The 14,642-nt window shown below is 60.2% G+C and overlaps 1 protein-coding gene across 7 annotated transcripts in view; it reads left to right on the top strand.

Annotated features, from left to right (window-relative positions):
* The first annotated feature begins 120 nt into the window (after positions 1-120).
* Positions 121-14,642, top strand: part of EXD3 (exonuclease 3'-5' domain containing 3) — a 79,156-nt gene continuing 64,634 nt past the window's right edge. For 6 of the 7 annotated variants that reach the window (XM_045082805.1, XM_045082809.1, XM_045082807.1 and 3 more), the window contains exons 1-2: positions 121-307; positions 4,244-4,426. The gene's annotated coding sequence lies outside the window, so the exon portion shown is untranslated. The remainder of the gene's footprint in view (positions 308-4,243; positions 4,427-14,642) is intronic. The other variant, XM_045082804.1, reaches the window with a different exon arrangement.

Below are 14,642 nucleotides of genomic sequence, written 5' to 3'. Positions count from 1 at the left end.
CGCCCCACGGCGCCCCCTGGCGGCGGAGCGATCCCGCCCCCGAGCCGACTCCGCCCCCGAACCGACTCCGCTCCGCCCACAGGCCACGCCCCCGGGGACCGCCCCCGCGACGTCCGGACCCGCCCCTTCCCCCGCTTCCGCCGCACGCCACGGGACTTCCGCCGGGAGCTGCGGGAGGTGGCCTTTCCCCGTCGCGCCGCGCCTCGGGCCGTGCGGGTCTCGGGGCGTCGGGGGAGGCCGGCCGGGCCCGCCGTTGCCGCTGCTGCCGAGGCCGGGCCAGGGTTCCGGGCGGACCCCGCGGGCTCAGGTGAGCGACTGCCGGGGCTCGGGCCGCGGGGGGCTGGCGCGGGGCCCCCGGGACGCCGGCGGGCAGGGCAGGGCGAGGCCGGCAGGACTGTGGGCGCCCGGTGCGGGCTGTGCCCTGCAGCCGCGGTGGCCCCGAGGACCTCCCGCCGCGAGAGCGTGGAAGCTCCGAGAGCCGCGTGCCCGAGCCTCCCTGGAGGTCCGAGTGACCGGGGCCTCCGCCTTCGCCGCTGACACCCCGCGTGCGTGTCCTGCCGGTGCGGGCCAGGCCCCGGCCCCGCTGACACCCCGCGTGCGTGTCCTGCCGGTGCGGGCCAGGCCCCGGCCCCGCTGACACCCCGCGTGCGTGTCCTGCCGGTGCGGGCCAGGCCCCGGCCCCGCTGACACCCCGCGTGCGTGTCCTGCCGGTGCGGGCCAGGCCCCGGCCCCGCTGACACCCCGCGTGCGTGTCCTGCCGGTGCGGGCCAGGCCCCGGCCCCGCTGACACCCCGCGTGCGTCCTGCCGGTGCGGGCCAGGCCCCGGCCCCGCTGACACCCCGCGTGCGTGTCCTGCCGGTGCGGGCCAGGCCCCGGCCCCGCTGACACCCCGCGTGCGTCCTGCCGGTGCGGGGCCAGGCCCCGGCCCCGCTGACACCCCGCGTGCGTGCGTCCTGCCTGTGCTGGTCATGGCTCTCGGCAGAACAGACCCGACAGGTGCACTAGCAGGTGCGCAGAGGTGGACAGCCTGGGAGCGGGTCCCCAGGCCAGACCCGGGGCCGAGCCCTGCTGCCCTGGAGTCGGGCATACGGTCCCTCCTGTAGGGACTTCAGGCCCTCCACGCCCCAGTGCGCCCTCACCTCCAGTCCCGGTGCCCTGGTAGGAAGGGTCGCCCGCTGCCGACAAGTTGCCGTCGCATGGGTTGATGTCATAAAAGACTTGCCGCGCCCGGGGGCTCAGTCAGTCAACTCCAGCTCTTGACTTCCCCGCAGGTGGTGACCTCAGGGTCCTGGGGTCGAGTCCCACCTGGGGCTCCGTGCTGAGCAGGAGTCTGCCTCCCCTCGCTCTGCCCCCCCATTCCTCCAGTCCCCCCCACCGTGCTCTTGCCGTGTGTCTCTCTCTCAATTCAATAAATAATACTTATTTTTTGTGTTTTTGTATTTTTTGACCAACTATGTGGGTCCCTGGCCTTGCTAGTGTACACGTGAAACGAGCCGTCACAGCCCCAGAAACACTCCCGGAGAAAGGCTCTGCCTTTTATTTACACTCGGGAACATGCAGGGGCGGCTTGTGTCCTTTGCGGTGTCCGGAGCTCAGCTGTAATCGCCACCTGGCTGGCCTTCTTTGTTGGCCACCTTCTTCTCCAGTGGGCCTGTGGGTCCTGGGACCTGGGAGCCACTCCGCTCGCTTCTGGCCGCGTGTCCTCCCTGTGTCACCGGGACCAGCTCTCTGACCCTGCAGGCTTCCTTAGCTAAGGAACAGGGGTGCTGAGTGCCGGCCTGGCGCACCTGTCAGGGCTCACGCCTGTGGCATGCCCCAGACGGCAGCTTCCTCAGTAAATGTCTGGGAGCCTCTGCTCTGAGGACCTGCTTCCCCATCAGTGGGGCCTGGGTTTCCTGACCTGCTGGCCTGGAGGTGTCTGGGTACCCAGGGCGGGATCCTGTCCTTCCCAACCCCCCCCATGTGGGCGTCCCTCCCACTCCCCACTCCCCATCCTCCGCACCTTCCTGACAACATTTGCTCGGGGCCAGTCCTGCAGCCCTGCTCGGCCCTTCTCAGCCCGCTGGCCCACCCAGGTCCCGCCTGGGGCTCCTCGGTGTTGACAGCTGCAACCCCCACTCCCTGCCCACCCCGGCAGCTCGCACCTTCGACCTGATACCCCCTCACCACCCACAGCTCCAGTCCCATTCCCTTCATCGGGGCTGCAGGAGCCCGGCCGAAGTGCCGGGTCTCCTTCCGTCCTCAACACGTGCCACCGACTCCCTCCTCCTGTGGTGGCCTTCCTCCTCCCGTGTCCTCAGCCCCACTCTGCCCTGTCGTGCCTCCCAGCCCAGGGCCTGGCTGCCTGCTTCCAGAGAAAATGGCAGCAGCTGGAAGGGACCCCCTCTGTCGACACCCACAGATCTGTCTCCTCCCCCACCCCATCATCATTTCTGCTCACTAGGGTCAGCCTATCAACATACTGTGATTCTGTCCATCTTAAGCCCCTTCCCGAGCTCTCCCCCCATTTCTTTACCCCCGTGGGCCGCAGGGCCCCCTCCAAGGGTTCTCAGTGTGTTAGCACTTTTACTGTGCACTTTGTAGGAACTGAGATGTAATTCGGGTATCAGGAAATCCAGTCGTCAGGGGTGCAGGTCACTGTTTTTCCGTGTGCGCAGTGTTGTGCAGCCAAACCCGATGATTCTAGAGTGCTTCCTCACAGTCGCTGGACACGGGCGCCGCCGCCCCAGCCCCTGGCAGCTGCTGGTCCTGTCTTTACGGGCTTGCGGCTTCGGGGCGTTGGTGTGAACGGCCCCGCACGGCACACCGACTCTGCGTCTGGCTTCTCGCTCAGCGTCACTTTTTTTTGAGGTTCATTCGTGTTGTAACCTGTATCAGAATTTTGTTCCTTTTTAAGACCAGTAACGTTCCATTGCAGGGTTGGCCCTGCTTTGTGTACCCGTTCACCCACCGATGGGCAGCGGCCACTTTTTGGCTACCTTGAAAAATGCTTCTGTGAACATCTGTGTATGAGTCCCGTGCAGACGTGTTCTCAGTTCTCTTGGGTACACACCTGCGAGCGGGGCCGCTGGCTCCTGCCATCACTCCGTTGAACCTTGTTCCAGGTGGCTGCCCTGGCCCCATTTCCATCATGCTGGGGCCCCTGAGCCAGCTCCAGGCGGCCTTCCTGCTGCTGCTCTACCCAAAGGCTTGTCAGGGTCACCAGCAGCCTCCCCTGGGCTGGGGCCCTGGGCCTGGCCCGTCCTCCCCACTCAGCCCTGACCTCCAGGATGTGACCTCCTCCGTGTCCCCTCTGCCCCCAGCTGGCGCCCCTTCCTCCCCTAGGGCTCTGTCCCCACCTCCCTGTGCACTCCCTGCCTGGTGCTCCCATAGTCGGGGTGACGCTGCGGCGTCTGCTGCATCTGCTCTTAGACTGGCTTTATTTCCCTAACAGGAGGGTGGGGCAGCCCACCCCCGTCACCTCCGTCACGGGATGCTCTGGGCCGTGTCACCTCTGTCACCCCCGACGTCCCGCAGAGGCTGCGTCCCCGTGTGGAGGACACTCTGCGGACGAAGAGTACAAGGCCCGTGGGCCTCGGGAGTGGCAGGGTGAGAGGTCACATACTCTCACTCCGTTCATGTAACTTTCTTAAATGACAAGTTCTATAAATGGAGAACAGATGCACGGCCGCCTGGGGCCACTGACAGATGAACGCCGTGAACCGGCAATGCTGCGGGGGCCCAAGGGCAAGTGCTCTGGGTGGCGACGGGATCCACATCAGGCCCTGCTGGTGACGTTGACTGCCGTGACACCTGAGGGACCGCGTAGAACGCGTATGGGTCAGCTCTTCTCTCTCCCAAGTGCGTGTATCTGTCTCCAGTTATCTCAGAATAAGTGTCAAACCATTTTTTAAAAAAATTTTATTTAGTTATTTGACAGACAGAGACCACAAGCAGGCAGGTGCGGGGGGGAAGCAGCTCCCCGCTGAGCCCAGAGCCCGATGCGGGGCTCCATCCCAGGACCCTGGGATCATGACCTGAACCGAAAGCACATGCTGAACCTGCTGAACCTGCTGAACTGAGCCACCAGGCGCCTTGTTTAAAACCATTGTTAAGGAACGTTTCAATGATAGGTTTTTCTATTTAACGGACATCCTGAAGGTTGAAATGATTAATGAGCCTAAGATTCTTCCAGCTCTGAAATTCAACTGCTTAAATGTTGTGCAGAAAACTTTCTTCTGTCTGAGCTAAAATCTGTTCCCAGGCAGATGTTGAGACGTCTGGAGTGGCGCAGCCCACAGCCGACCGGAAGCTGGCCTTCACAGACGGACGGCCCGCTGTCCTGAGGGAGGGTGACCGCGTCAGCGCTCTGGGGAGGCCCGCCAGGACCGTGAGGGTCCCACAGTTGCTCCGTCAGTGGAAGAGTCCAGAAAAGGCCATTTCTAAGGTAAGACTGTGACTCCGCTACCAGTCAGCGTAGTGCTGGAACTTATTTTTAAAGGGATGTAATAGTCGTGGTTCATTCTGGAGCACAGATGTCAAAGACATGGCAGGAATTGGGTTTAGCCCAATGCAAAGAAGTGTGTGGGGGGTTTTTTCCTTTCTTTTTAAACAACAGGCACGTTCAAAGAACAAAATAAAATGAAAATAAGATTTTTCTCTTAGGAAGTAGAAATAACCTTGGTGTGATGGAAATGCTTGGTGTTGGAGACCAGCTTCTGGAGGCCTGGCCCCGACTGGGGCTGCGTCTGATTCAGGGCCATGGAGGGTTCCTTGGGGAGGCGCCTGTCGTGAGCCACAGCTCTGAAGCGCACTGCCACAGCCGTTGCAAAGGCTGCTGACCATTGACTCGGGCGCTCATACCTCTGCCGCCCCAGGGAAGCTTCGGGAGGAAAGCCAGAAGGACGCAGAAGGCAGCTGTGCAAACAGGAAGCGGCCCACGATTCATGCCCTTTCAGGTTCAGAGCTAGGACTGTAACCCTGGGAAAATTTTAGCGTACCTCTCCAGACCTCTGTGATGGTCAAGGGCTTCCTCCTCCGTGGACACTGGGCCAGCAGCGACCGCCCCTCTGCTCTCCCGGACCCAAGCCAGCACCGGTCACCTGGCCTTGCAGCTTCGAATGGAGGAACGTGTTGCTGCTGGTCCCTGAGCTCATTTCTACACGCGGCCCTTCCAAAGTGGGTGTCTGTCTGGGCCAGGACCGGCAAGTCAGATACAACACGATCCCTCAGCTGTCCAGGGCCCTGCAGCGCGGTCTCTCCGAGTGCCCAGGCCTGTCTCCGCGCATGTGCTGCAGACGGCAGGGGAAGGCGGGAAGCCGGCCGGGCTGAGAACCTCAGAGCAGACCCACAGCCTCACGTGACGCCCGATGAAGCCCAGGAAACAGCGAAAAAGGGAGGAGTGCGTGTTTCTGAAGTGAAGCATGCGGGCTGAGTCCTGAGTGCCAAGGAGAACCCGGACAGAAATAGCGGGTCATTTCCGAGGGAGGCAGAAGCAGGCCAGCACAGCAGCTCTGGAGTCAGAAGGAAGCAGAGCATCTTGAGGGACGCACAAATCCCAGGAAGCCCGAATGCAGCCAGAGAGGGAGGAAATCACGCCCAAAGAAGTAAAAAACCAATGGAAGAAACCAAAAGGCAGAAGAGGGAGTTGGTAAAGAGGAAAGCTTAATTAATTAAGTAATTAAATCAGAAAGTATAGAATTAGTAAGACTGAAAAGTAGTCCTTTTTTTTTTTTTAATTTAAGATTTCATTTATTCAACAGAGAGAGCGTGAGCACAAGCAGGGGGAGGGGCAGAGGGAGCAGCAGGCTTCCCGCTGAGCAGGGCTCCCTCCCAGAACCCTGGGATCATGACCTGAGCCGGAGGCAGGCGCTTAACCCGCTGAGCCCCCAGGTTTCCCTGAAAACTAGCTCTTAAAAAGACCAGTGAGGGGCGCCTAGGGGCTCAGTCTGTGCAGCGTCTGCCTTCGGCTCAGGTCATGATCCTGGAGTCCCCGGATCGAGCCCCGCGACAGAAGTTTGCTTCTGGCTCTGACCCCGCCCCCTCACGCTTGCTCGTCCTCCTCATGCTCTCAGATAAATGAACAAGATCTTAGAAAAGACCAGTGGGACACGGTTCTGAGGAGACCAAGGAAAAACAGGACCAGGGGAAACGACACTCAGTGTTAATGGAGGGACCGTGCGTTTGCCCCGTCCACGGCGACCCCGTGGTCACGGCGGGAAAACCTCCTCTAGAAGCCGGACGACTGCCCAGCAGTCCAGCCTGTCCCAGCAGCCCGGCAGGAAACAGGAAATCGGAGCTGGGCGCCGAGCATCAGAGAGCCACAGGCTGTCGGGCTCCAGCTGTGCGGGCAGTGGGCGGCCCCCAGCCCCCCGCTGAGCCTGGAGACAGCGCAGGCCTGCCTCAAGCTGGGTGCGACCCCAGAGACCCGGAGCAGGACCCCGCGGTCAGGCCGCTTCCGCTTCCTGCGCCTGACCCCACGCGGGACGGTCAAGGGTTGTTCTGCTCTAAGCCAGTGCGTTTGGGGCCATGTGCGGTCAGCGCCGCGGGCCGGATCGCGAGGGCAGAGCCGGGCCCACGGGCAGCCCAGGGCAGACCACGCGACGGCGAGAGCACCTGGTGTCCGTGGGGCGGGCCACCTCCCCACAGTCTGGCGGGGCTCTCAGAGCAGGTGGCCTCATCTCCTTCCCGAAGCGAAGGTTTCCTTGGAGTGTAAAAATCTTTAAAAGGGTTGTAACGTTTATTTGAGAGAGCGCACGCGCACAAGTGGGAGGGACGGAGGGAGAGAGACTCTCCCAGGCTCCGGGCTCAGTGCAGAGCCCGCTGCGGGGCTGCGTCCCACCACCCGGAGACCAGGACCTGAGCCGACACCAAGGGCCCACGCTGATCTGACCGCGCCACCCACACACCCCAAGTTTAACTTTTAAAGTTTCATTTGTGATTTTCTTTTTTCATGATTAGGAAGTGCAGTGTGCTCATTGTATGATATGTAGCAAATACGAAAACAAGAAACAGAAAATGGAACGGGCGGCCTGCCCCCCAACCCCACCGGCGCCTGCGTGGCTCCGCGTCTGTCTCGTACTGAGTGGGCCGGGGTGTCCTTCGGCCCACGCTGTAGTGCCGTGGCTTTCTGTCAAATACAACTGTGTGCCACGTTGTGAGTTTGTTTTTTCCCAACGACATTAAATGTTTTTGTAAAATGTTTTTAAGTAGCCATTCATCATTCATGTGATTTTACCCCATTATTGGACAGTGGGAGGCCTGCTCTGGAGCGGGCAGGGAGCTGGAAAGCCCGACTGAATGGTGGGGCTGGTGACTTCTGGCTCGTGCCCTCTCCTGCTGACCTCTGCACCCAGTGGGAAGGGTCCCAGGGAGGCGCTCCAGCGAGGCCCCCAGATGGGGCTGAAGCCAACTTGAGCAACTGGAGTGACCCTGATGGTGTGCACGCCGCGGCAGGGTGCAGCCCAGAAGCAGTGGGGCACCTCCCACAGCCGCTCTGGTGGGACCCCCACCCTCCACGTGGCATCTCTGGAAAAGTACTTTCTTGTGTTTTAGATTGGTGATCCTGATTTTTAAAGAAAGGAGCAACTCTTAGGTCAGTAAGTTAAAAGTCCCTCCCGGGGCGCCTGGGTGGCTCAGTGGGTTAAAGCCTCTGCCTTCGGCTCAGGTCATGGTCTCGGGGTCCTGGGATGGAGCCCCGCATCGGGCTCTCTGCTCAGCAGGGAGCCTGCTTCCCTCTCTGTCTCTGCCTGCCTGTTTGTGATCTCTGTCTGTCAAATAAATAAATAAAATCTTTAAAAAAAAAGTCCCTGCCACTTGGCTGGGTGAAACGGAAAGGGACAGGCGCCGAGGAGCCTGTGTCGGCACGGCCATGCGCGGTCAGGCCCTTCCTGCGCTGTGGCGGGAAGCAGTGTGGCCGACAGCGTGGTGTCCTCTCGGCTCAGCCCAGCCCTTTCCCCCGGGAACAGGTGGCTCGGGCCCACAGGAACATCGGTGTGCGACTGTCCATGGTGGCCACAAGGCAGAACCAGATGAGTGTGGTCCAGCCATGGGAAGGAGTAGATGCCGGCCGGTGCCACAACGTGGACGGACCCTGAGAGCGGCCTGCTGGGGGAGGGGCCGATGCAGACTGCGTCCCGGGGGGCTCCGTGTGTGAGAGCGTTCACAACAGGCAGGCCCCCGGAGGCAGAGAGCGGGCTTGTGGTTGCCACAGAGGAGTGCGGGGAGCAGCAGCTAACGGGTATGGAGTCTTCTTATTGGGGTGATGAAAAGGGACTAGAAATTGGCGGTGGTGAGGTTCTCTCATACCTAAATATGCTAAAAATGCTGTGTTGTGCTGTGTGTATTCGATCAATAAAGCGTTTTAAAAAATCACTGAGGTGTGTGCCCAGACATTTAATTCAGTTTGCAAACCAACTGAAACAGCTTTCAAATTAGCATTCTTGTTGAACTAGAGACATGAGGGGCCCCTGTTTTCAGGGGTCCAGGCTGTGACCCCCACCCTGTGTCTCGGGTACAACCCCAGGCCCCCTGCATTTGGCCTTTGGGGGCAGCAGAGCGGGTCCCCGATGCTGTTGTGCAGGGTGGTGGCTGTGGGTCTGGGCGCAGCTCCTCCTCCGCTGGCCTCCGTTGAGGCCAATGTGCCCGGCAGAAATATGTGACCCCACACGTGACTTTGGATTTTCTAGCATGAACCTAAGAACGTAAAAGGAGAAAGTGAGGCGCTGCCCAGTTGGGAGGACACGTGCCTCCTGGTCGCAGGGTCATGAGTTCAAGCCCCAGGGCGGCCATAGAGCTTACTTATAGAGAAGCATAAAAAATAAAGTGGAGGGGCCTGGGTGGCTCCGTGGGTTAAAGCCTCTGCCTTCGGCTCAGGTCATGATCTCAGGGTCCTGGGATCGAGCCCCGCATCGGGCTCTCTGCTCGGCGGGGAGCCTGCTTCTCCGTCTCTCTCTGCCTGCCTCTCTGCCTGCTTGTGATCTCTGTCAGATAAATAAAATCTTTTATGTGTGTGTGTGTGTGTGTGTGTGTGTGTGCACACATCTCCTGACTCCAGTACTCACTGAGTATCTTCGTTTCCACCCGCAATTGATACAGAAAATCAGTACTGAGACATTTCATGCTCTTAGCCCAGGTACATTTTGCAGTTAAGGCAGGACGTGGCTGACAGTGGGACGGCACAGGGCCAGGAGGGGACAGGGCCTCCCTGTGGGGGCGACGGCACCTGGATTCCGAGGCTGGTGCCCGCCCCTGGCTGCCCGCCTTCCTGCCCCGCGTTCCTGCGGTGCCCGCCGTGTCAGTCACATGGGCTGGCCCAGGAGGGCTGAGTGTGGGTGTGGTGGCCCAGGCAGGAGTTGCACTCTCGGAAGGGCTCTGGCACAGCGAGGGGACAGCCCCGCATCACCCTCTCCAGGGCCTCGGCCACCTGTGATGAAGGGCACGGGGAGCACCGGTGGGAGTCACAGCCGCCACCTCTGCATTTGCAGAGAGCAGCGTGGCACAGCGGTGTATGAAGTGCGACCTGGCGTCCAAAGGAGAATGCTCTGATGACCTATTTAAAGGTCGCCTCCGTGAACCAGAATGTGGAGGAAACTCCGTCCTGTGCCGGGCAGCCGGGCGGAAGGCTGAGCCCCGGCCCCACCGGGCTGCTTGGACCCTCAGCCAGCAATGTAGCTTCTTTTGGGTCCTTTAATTTCTGCCTTTTGCCTTCAATTTTCACCTTTCTGGGTTATTTGAGGGGCAGCTTTAGGTCAGGAGACATTTTGAAGCACCCGGGAGCCTGGTCCTCTGGGCTTCTGGCAGTGTCCCAGGCTTGGCGACTGTGTTCCTCCCATGCACAAAGCCTGGAGACCCCGGGCCCATCTTTCCCTCCTGTGGAACAGAGGAGACAGCCAGATCACAGCCAGTGCCGGGCAGGCGTCGTGAGCCTTTGCTCTGGTTCTCAATGCCCTCCCTTAGCCCACAGTGTCCACTTCACGGTGTGGCTGGACCGGGACCCCAGCCTGGGTGGTGCCGATGCCGGGGGTTCCGTCTGGGGGGTGAACCTGCTGAGGTGCCCTCTTGCCTCTGGCTGGGCCTGGTTGAGGGGCTGGGTTCCAGGAGGCCTTGGGCCCGGCTTGGTCAGTGTGCCGAGCAGGAGGCCGTGGGGCACAGGGCTGGAACATCCAGGGGCCCCTGGAGCATCCCCAACCTACAGCAGATGCCAAGCTTGCCCTGGGTCAACCTCAAAATTAAAACAGCCAGTTATTTTACCAGCGAAATGGGTTTGTCGGGAAATGGCACGGGAGTTGGAATTCAGGACAAGCAAGCTATGGCAAACCCACAGGTTAGTCTGGAGAACACAGAGGGGGTCCCTCGGAGGGAAGTGAGGGCTCAGGGCGCCTGCAGCTTCTCACTGAGTTTGCAGGGCAAGGACAGAGCTGTGCTTCCTCCTGTTGAGGGGGGATCTAGTGTGGACGGTCATCTCATCCAGCCTGGGCAGCATGGCCAGATGCTTGGGTCGAGAGCCCCCCCTGCTGGCCGCCTGGCTCCATGGAAAATGAGGTTTTCTTTATCGGGTTTGAAGCCGCCAGGAGTCTGGCTGGGGGGCACCGCTCCGAGGTGGGCACCCAGTTAAACTCGTGGGGCCCAGCTGTCAGAGGAGGCAGTCTGTCCTGCTCCCTCCTGCAGGTGGGGGCCTGGGGCACCCCGCTGCGGGGCAGGGGCAGGGGGTGGGTGGGCTCTCTGAGGCCCGCATTTCGATGTGTGGCTCGGTTCCCAGCAAGAAAAAGCCGTGAGGCCTGAACAAGTTGTACCCGTTGATGGTTCATTTTAAATGGAAGTTCCAAGGCTTCCAGGAGGCCATCCCGGTGGGCTCCGGAAGGCCATCCCTGGGAAGGCCTGGCCTTGGTGTGGCCTCCAAACCCTGAGCTGCATTTTCAGCTCAAGACAGTTTGGACTCCAAGCAGATTTTTTTCTCTTTAAAATGAGGTCAATTAAAACAGTCTGCCATGGGGTGAATTTGACTCTGGTCTTTGCCAGCTCAGAAGCACGTGGGCCTGTGGATTTTGGATTCCAGGCTCTGAGGAGAACAAAGCTTGTGTAAGGAGAGCTGACCGCAGGGCAGCGTTCCTTCTGGGGTGACCTGACTTGCAGGGCTCAGAGGGACCTTTGCCCTGCACCGATGCTGGTCGTTATTGTAAGTCTGATCAGAGCGAGGCTGCCTTTTTAAAGAAGAGCCCACAGGCCCACACAAATGTGGGGATGGCCAATGAGATGGGGGTGGCCTGGGGGTCTGGCTCTGCTGGGGGGGCTCTGCAGGGGTCCTGTCCACGGGTCCACTGCTTCCACTTGAGCCCCTTGAGCAGCTCCCCAGAGTGGCCTGCAGCTCGGGGTGGCGTAGGGAGCCTGCGGTGGGGCCCAGAGACGGAGGCTGGGAAGAGCCACTCTTTGAGGTGGCCTCCGCCAGCCCTGCGGCAGGTGGACGCGTGGCCCTTGTTTCTGGAGAGCCGCCCTTCATGCTGTTTACTCTTCCCCAGCCCCCGGCCTTCTGTCCAGGGATGCAGGCCCCAGCATGCCTGGGCCTTTCCCCACCCCAGCCAGGAACTCACTGCCCCTGGGGGGTGGACCCTGCCAGAGGGTCTGTTCGGGACCGCTTCTGCACCTGCTGTGAAGTGTCAAGGGCTCCAGAAGTGCTGAACAAGGGTGCCAACACTGGGGTGTGCAGGCCGGGCCCTGGTCTTGCTGAGGCTCGTAGGCAGCTCTAAGTGGGCCGCACGAGGAACTGGGGTCTGGGTGAGGCACATCTGTAGGGGTGAAGGAAGGACTAGAGAAAGGAACGGGTGAGGCTCCTGGTGGCTTTTCAGAGAGGGGCCCGTGTCACGGGGAGTGTGTCCAGCATCCCCTCCTGGGGATCCTCTGGTGGGCCCAAGAGTCATCCTCTGACCTGAAGCCAAAGGGGCCAGAGGTCTCCTTGGCATGGCCCACAGGGGACCTAACCGCTAGCACCTCAGAATGGGATCGTATTTGAAGATGGGGTCTTTCCAGAGGTAGCTAAGGTAAAATGAGCTCAGTAGGACGGTGTCCCTTGTGAGAGAGGAGAGCGGGCCCAGACACAGGAGAAGATGGCGTCTGCACACGGGGAGAGGCCTCAGGAGCCGCCGACCCTGCCAGCACCTTGATATGGGACTTCCAGTCTCCAGAACCGGGAGAAAGTTAAGTTTCTGTTGTTGCAGCTTCTTGTCTGTGGCGTTTTGCTTCGGCTGCCCTGGGAGACCCCTGCTACTCTCCAGGGGCTCGGTCCATGGGCTGAGTGGGGTCGAACGCGCACTGCTGGGACCACCCCATCCCACAGCCCGGCCTTTTCGGCCGGGCGCCCTTGGATCTGGGCTGTGGCGGGTGGAGGTGTGCAGAGCCCCGGGGCAGGTGGGAGTGATTTCCAAGGAGAGAACAGTGCAGGCCAACAGCTCTGATGGACTACGGTGCAGAGCTCCCGCGGCCTCTGCCGTGTGCGGTGTGCAGGGCGTGTGTCCTGTGGGAGGTGTGCTCGTCACAAGGGCGCTGGGACCGCGGGCACTGGGTGCGGCTGCTTCTCCCGCTGCGCTTGAGGCCCATGAAAAGGGCAGCAAAGACATTTTAAAAAGATGGCTTTGCCTTTTTCATAAAGGCAGAAGCACTTACAGGCAAAGAGGAAGGAAGAAGTGTGAGGCCCGGTGGAGACGGAAGGCCGCTGCCGAGGGTCGCCCTCTAGCCGCCTGGGGACCTGGGGTGCGGGGCAGAGGGTGGCCCCCAGCCGGGCCACAGCGCCCAGGGCAGCTCCAGATTGCAGGCAGGGTCTCAGAAGGTTTTCAGGGGGACCCCGGCCCTCTGGGGACCTGGGCTATGGCTGCCCAGTGCCTCCCTGCAGGTGAGGACGGGGGCGTCTCTCCCTGACAGAGGGGCCGAGGCGTGACCTTCGGGGCCCAGGCCCCAGGTACCTACAGTGAGCCCCCCGCTCCCAGGGCTCCCCCTGCCTAGCACCCAGGCAGCTGCTCTGTGTCCCTCTCAGTCTCCAGACACTTGAGCAAAGTTTCTGAGGGAGAGACACACCAGGTGAGCAGGAAAACAGACCGAGTGGTGAGGTCCTCTGGGGCAAAAGGAGAAGCGACTCCCGATTAATACAGTTTCGGTAGCAGAAGTGAGTAAGTCAGTGATCGTTCTGCAAAATAAAGTTCAGGAAATCTCTGCTGAAGGCAGAGAAGGGGACAGATCAGAAAGCGAGAGGTTCTTCCAGGAAGGGCAGTATCTAAGAATACTTACACCACGGGGCGCCGGGGGCGCTCACGGAAGTGGCTGCCTTCGGCTCAGGTCAGGATCCTGGAGGCCCGGGATCGAGCCCGCCGTCCAGCGCCCTGGTCGGGGGAGATTGGATGTCTACTTCCCCTCGCTCTCTGCTTGTCTCTGTTGCTTTCTCAAATAAATAAGTAAAATCCTAAAAAAACCACCACACACAAAACAGTCCTTACAGCCCAGGGTGGAGAACAGGAAGGCCAGGACATTATCAAGGAAAAATAGAAGACACGTCCCAGCACCGAGGAACGGAAGAGCCCCTGGCAGACCCCACGCCGTCCCGCCCTGAGACGCAGTGCTGTTAAGGGGAGGCCCTGCGTGAGGAAAAGACAGGCATCCTGTGTGATGTTGGGAGTCAGGTGGCTTCAGACCTCTGGGCAGCAACATGAGGGCCTAGAAGACAACGGGGACCATCAACATCCCACACCCGGGGGCCGGCCTGCAGCCGAGAGCTGCGGCCCAGTGAGGACAGCTCCCGACAACCGGACACTTGGTAAATGTTCGGGAGAGCACGCTCCTCTGGAAACAGGAGGAAAACAGAATGGTGAGGACTTGGAAGTCAAGAAACGCAGGACACACTGAGAAAGAAGAGAGAACGGGAGTCCCACGCCACAGGGCTGGAGAGCTTGTGTCCAGACGGAGACGGTGGAAGTGGCTTGAGACGGGGTGTCGCGAAAACGAGCGCTAGGCTTCCCGGCTTGTTCAGACCCGCAGAGAGAGGGACCGCGGTGCCGTCCGAGTCCCATCAACCACAGCAGCGCAGAACAGCCTGCGGCAACGGAAGCATGTAACTTGTTCTCTCTTCTCCTCCCCTGCCCGCCCGCTAGAGAGGCCCCTCTCCGGTGGTCTGTCCTCAGATTCACACTCATCTGCCGTCTCCAAACCAGTGGCCTCTTCGTTTCAGTTACTCAACTTTCTTTAAAAAATACTTTATTTATTTATCTGACAGAGAGGGGCACAGCGAGAGAAGGACCACAAGCAGGGCAAGTGGGAGAGGGAGAAGCAGACTCTCCGCCTGGGACCATGACCTAAGCCAAAGGCAGACGCTTAACAACTGAGCCCCCCAGGCGCCCCTGCGCACACATGTAATAGTTGTGTTTATCTTGGATAAATCCCACAGCTGAGCCATGTGGAGTTGGTTTCTATTATCCAGGTGTTTGTTTTTTTCTGCCTTGATTACGGGTCATAGTTTCCTGTATCTTGGTAGATCCTGTGATTTGTTTATTACGTGTTGCATATTGTGAGTGAAGCATGTGATTCTGGGTTCTGTTATGTTCCTGTGAAGAATGTTGGTTTTTGTTCCGGCAGGCAGTTAATTTCTAGCTGATCACCTCAAGCAAGTCAGCATGGCTTGACAT

The sequence above is a fragment of the Mustela putorius genome, unplaced genomic scaffold (assembly GCF_011764305.1).
Source record: "Mustela putorius furo isolate JIRA1106 unplaced genomic scaffold, ASM1176430v1.1 tig00000596_pilon_pilon_pilon, whole genome shotgun sequence".
NCBI classification, from domain to species: domain Eukaryota; kingdom Metazoa; phylum Chordata; class Mammalia; order Carnivora; family Mustelidae; genus Mustela; species Mustela putorius.
The sequence above is the reverse complement of the archived record's forward strand: the minus strand, read 5'-3'. Positions and strand labels throughout refer to the sequence as shown.